This window comes from Lycium barbarum, chromosome 12, assembly GCF_019175385.1.
Source record: "Lycium barbarum isolate Lr01 chromosome 12, ASM1917538v2, whole genome shotgun sequence".
Lineage (NCBI taxonomy): Eukaryota > Viridiplantae > Streptophyta > Magnoliopsida > Solanales > Solanaceae > Lycium > Lycium barbarum.
In genome coordinates, this window is record NC_083348.1 from 80666451 (window position 1) to 80672193 (window position 5743).

The window sequence follows — 5743 nt, forward strand, 5'->3', positions numbered from 1 at the left end:
ATCTAATTAACTTTATGGCCTACTACTAATTCAATTACTTAATGATTGGCGTAAAATTATAAGTAGTTGAACTAAGGATTAATAATTTGGTATAGTTAATATAGAAGGGTATCTATATACCGTAATTTATATCAAATTAAGTAATGTTGATTAATAAGTTATAAAATAAAATGGAAAAAATCTAATTACTATATATGGAATGTATAGCAACGTATTTTATTATGAAATTTCTTACCAAAACTTCTTTCTATTGTTATAATTATTAGGGGGGAAACATGAATTCACAAATTCAAGACTTGGAAAAAAAAGGAATTCCCTCCTAATTATTTGGGTCTAAATTTTTGTGCCTAAATTATAGCCCTCTTCATCTATTAGATTGAACAGTAAGATTAGAAAATCAGAAACCCTACAAGCCTAAAGCTTTCAAAATCAATCATTTATAGAGAAGGAAAATTTCTCATTAATTACTCATGTGAATCAACCTAATATCCCCAGAAGAAAGGTTCCATCTTCTTCTTCTCCTCCGTCTCAATCTCCAATTTCAACCTTTACTTTTTTTTATTATTGCAAATTTTAATCTTAATTTAAAATTTCTCACTTTTCTTGTTCTTAGATTATCAAACGAAATTGGGTTACTCCAACATCTGATGTTTTCTCTATTTGTCTTCTTACAAATTCGAGGCTTTATAGCGGATTCATATAGCTCAACGACTAAATTACTCTTACTATGCTTTTGGACTGCACAGGTTCTTAAGGTCCTTATCTTTGACATGCCATTTTCTTACACTATGTGTGTGTGTATATATATATATATATGTATTGCTACTTGTCTCATTCATCATTGTTTTTAGAGAATTTTAATTGATTAACAAATGTTATGTACAAAAACAGGAAGCATATTTTTTGTAATTGAATTGTGTACTTTATTTTTTGAGTTTTTTTTAATTTTTAAAGATTTTGTCTCATACCCATAAGGAAAAAGAGCTCACTCCAACTTCATTGAAAAAGATGTGGCTACATAATGGGTACAATATCTCTTAAAATTCATACTCCATGATATTATAGACTTTGTTGTTATGGACCATCTTTTTTAACAACAATCATTTAGCAGTACTAGTGTAACAGATTTATATTAATTACTCTAGATTCTAGAATGGTAAAATTTTCAATTCTACATTAATTATGAATTCATTTTAAGACAATGGTCACTACTTCAAAAGAAACAGTAATTATTGCTAACTTTTGAAATCATTTTTACATGACTAATACAGAATTGGACAAAGGAAGAAAACGTTAAAAGCCTGCAATATTGAATAATGACAATTTGAGCTTGTGATTTGATACTTGTATTTTTAAGTTGGCTAATTTTTGTATTCTCTTTGTTGGGAAATCTGTCAAAGGAGGGAGGAATGGAAGACTAAGAGGAAAAAGATTTTACCTGTGAGTTTTACTGATTATTGCAATGGTTTATATATATATATATATATATATATATATATATATATATATATATATATATATTGTTTCTGCTTTCTGATGTTAAAATATTTTACTACTAATAGGTAAATTTATGAAATTAGAGCAGAAATGACAAACTAAAATCGATGTTGATCCAGCTAAGGTGCACTTGGAGACCGTGAGAGGAGAGAAAGAAGAAGACTATGCGACTCTGGATCTCAAAGAAGATGGTATCACAGAGGAATTCTGTATTGTGAATGTATTTTAATTGAAATTTAAAATTATGTGTAACTTGAAACATGTTTTGGCAAAAACTTTTGAATTCTGTTAGTTGCATTATTAAGTTCTCAAAACTAACAATGCTTGTGGCAAATTCTTCAGTTTGTAGCAATAAATTTTTGAATTCATAGCTAAAGGTATATATAATTGCTACGTAACAAGAAGTTTTTGAATTCGTAGCTAAAGGTATATGTAATTGCTACGCAACAAGAACACAGCAAGACATTTTTACTTTCCGTAGAAAAATGCAAAAAAACTTTAGCTATAATTCCATATATTTCATGGCAAATGGTATGGATTTTTAGCTACAATAGAAAAATATTTGTGGCAAATTCTTTTACTGATAGCTATTAATTTTTTATTCGTAGCTAAATACGAATAATACTGCCACGAGATTAAGCTGTATAAATAGCCACAAAACATGTGTTTGCGTGGCAAACAAATCAAAAAATTTGCTACAATAAAACACTTTGTGGCTACAATATGAAGATAGCTACAACTTTTATCTGTCATGGCAAAAGAATACGATTACTTGCTATAAGTATATATTTCGTGGCAAAAAAGTTTTACCATCACAGCTACGACACAAAAATATTCGCAGCAATAAGTATTAGTCCTTAGCCACGGACCATGTAAAGTCTGTAGCTAACCTTTAGCTACGCTACATTTTGCTACGAATGCTACGGAAAAAAAATATTGTAGCTAAAGTGTTTAGCTACAGAAATTTTCATGTTTAGCTACGCTGTATTTCGTAGCTATATATGTGTAATGTTGTAGTGCCGGTTTAAATGGGGTATAACAACACTTTTTAGTGTGTATTAAGATTGGATAAAACCAATGTGTCTATATATTGTGATTGCCAAGCAACATTAGCTGTAGTGAAAAAAAATAAAATAAAAAATCAATGGTAATAAAACACATCTGTTTGAGACATAAAGTGATAAAACAACGCTATTGTGAGAATAAATTATTTCATGAGTTATGTGATGTCTGAGGTGAACTTGGCCGATTCACAAGACTAAAAGAAACATCAAAGGGAATGAGACTTTTGTCATTTGAGAAGATTAACGATGATGGTAACCCAAACTATGTGATTGGAGATCCCATGAATTAAACTTATATGGGTAATAACAAGTCATTAGTTGATCAAAATGCACCATTAAATTATTTCTTTTCCTATGGTGTGTGAATATAGTGCAATATTGCAAGGCAAAGTGAGGTTGAGTTAAAACTCTCAATCCAATTCATATCCTTTATAGGTGGTGTATTGCTCTACAGAATACACTTGATGATTGAACCTATATGAGTGTGGAATGGTGTTGCGCCTATGAAAGTGACGGATTTCTAGAGCACTCATGAATACCAAGACACGCGCATGGCCTCTTAGGGCAAAACCGCGATAACGACAAATATTGTGCGAGTGTAATGTGATAGAATAAGACCATGGGCTTACAAAAGAATTCTTGGTTCATACAAGTTCTAAACTTCACCAATTATTCTGTAAGTATAATCTTATTTTATCTAGGTCTGGTTCACAGTCACTACTAAAAAATTGTCAAAAATCGACTGAAAAAACCGACGGCCCACGTCGGTTTCTTCCTTGCAACCGACGGGAAACTGACCCATCACGGTCCGTCGGTTTTCATAGCCTCGCCTTTTGAAAACCAACGGACTGCATCGGTTTTTGCGACGGACTGCGTCGCTTACACGGTTCGTCAGTTTTTTATCCAATAATAATAAAAAATTATTAAAAAAAAAAACCGACGGACTGCGTCGGTTTTCTGGAAAATTTCCTGCATGCAATTGCCGCATTTTTACAGCCACACCTGCACAAAGCCAATACAAAAACCAACAACAAAACCTGCTCAAAACCAGCACTACTAAAATGCTCTAAATCAATTCTAAAAGAGCTACAACACATAAAATTACCCTAAGTAACAATCAAACACATCAAACACTATCTAAACGCATCAAATACGATCTAAATAGACTTTTAAAGTTCAAAAATATTTAAATGTCCAACCAAAAGTACCATTAACTAGTTCTACATAGTTTTAACATAAGTCCATAAAGCATAAAACATAAGTATATTATGAAATCCAAACTAAAACACAAGTCCCATGACTATATAAATAAACCCTAATCGCTTCCGGTTTCAAATACTTCTTACACCGGCAACGAGAACAAGCACACCTAATTACCCCTTCATTTTGAAAAGGGTGAAGTGACATTGCATGTGTGATAAACTTGTCAACAAACTCATCATGTACACCCACACGATCACTATTATTTATATTATACATTTACATACGACCCATCTACAAAAATATAGCCACAAATTATTGAGGTTATAGAAATATATTTTAACTTAAGAATTCTAACTTAAAATATAACTTAAGAAAACATAATCCCAACCAATTCTAACTAAGCTAACACAAATACATTGACAATGAACATAAAAAATAGCACAATCTCAAGCAAATATATATATATATATATATATATATATATATATATATCAGAGAGAGAGAGAGAGATGAAAAGTAAACTAGTCAAATAAAGTTTACATTTTTTTTCACAAATTCAACATCAATAATTTTTAAAAGCGCAATCCCAACCAGTTCTAACTTTGAATTCTTAATAACAATTCTAACTTCAATAACTTATGGATTCTAACTTTAATATAATTTTTAAAAGTACAATCTCAACCAATTCTAACTTTGAATTCTCAGTAACAATTCTAACTTTAATAACTTATGGATTCTAACTTCAATTCTAAAAATGAAAAGTAAATCTAGTCAAATAAAGTCTACATTGTAGTTTAGAGGTTCTAGAAATATTATGACTTAACAATTCTAACTTTGAAAAGCACAATCACAACCGATTCTAACTTTGAATTATCAATAACAATTCTAACTTTAAAAAGCACAATCACAACCGATTCTAACTTTGAATTATCAATAACAATTCTAACTTTAATAATTTATGGATTCTAACTTTAATACAACTTGGAAAAGCACAATCTCAACCAATTCTAACTAGGGCTATTCAAAACCGAACTGCTACTGATAACCCAACCGCAAAATTGGCTTACTGGGTTAATGGTATTGCGTTATCGGATTAGCGATTGGGGAATGGATTAGAATTTTATAGTTAACGGCTTATCGGTGCGGGGGCGGATTACTTAATTTTCTTATCAGGTAAACCGTTAATCCGTTAAGAATTTGTCATATTTATATTCTTACCCCTAACAAATAAAATATGTATTGTGATTGTAATTTGTAAACCTAAAGCTAAAGCCTCAACCTAAAATATGTATCTCTATTTCTGTTAATTGTGAAACCTGGTTGTTTTCTATCAAATAGTTCATTTCCTGTTTCTTATTTGCCTATATTGTAGTTTGCCAATTTTCTTGGAAAAATATTGTTACTTGCTACATTAATTTTTACTAATATTGAGTCCAACATTTCAATCTTCTTGGTTATATTCATATCCATTTTTTTTTGGAGGATATCAGTATCTTCTTTATAACTTATAAGGTAAAAATATTACATTTTGAGTCACTTTAAAGGCAGTGAATTTCCTCGACTACATGTGATTATATCATTCATTTTTCTCTTAGATTCAACCGATACACTGCCCGATAACCGTCCAATAATTGCTAATCTGATTCCGAACCAACCGATATCTTATAGGTTGGCTAGCGGATTAACACTTTTAAAATTCGATAACCGTTAAGCTGAACCGTTAAGCGTAATTATCCGTCCGATCCGCCTTTAAGCAGTCCTAATTCTAACTGAGCTTAACACAAATACATTGACAATGAACATAAAAAAAATAGCACAATTTCAAGCAAATATATATATATATGAAAAGTAAACTAGTCAAATAAAATTTACATTTTTTTGCAAATTCAACATCAATAATTTAAGATAGCACAATACCAACCAATTCTAACTTTTAATTCTCAATAACAATTCTAACTTTAATAACTTATGGATTCTAA

General features: G+C 30.5%; 1 long non-coding RNA gene across 1 annotated transcript; it reads left to right on the forward strand.

The window, feature by feature from the left end:
- The first annotated feature begins 275 nt into the window (after positions 1–275).
- LOC132623678 (uncharacterized) lies at positions 276–1861 on the forward strand. Its single transcript, XR_009576323.1, has 4 exons — positions 276–502; positions 614–755; positions 1401–1440; positions 1563–1861. It is a non-coding gene; the product is annotated as an uncharacterized LOC132623678 (long non-coding RNA).
- The last annotated feature ends 3882 nt before the right edge of the window (positions 1862–5743 follow it).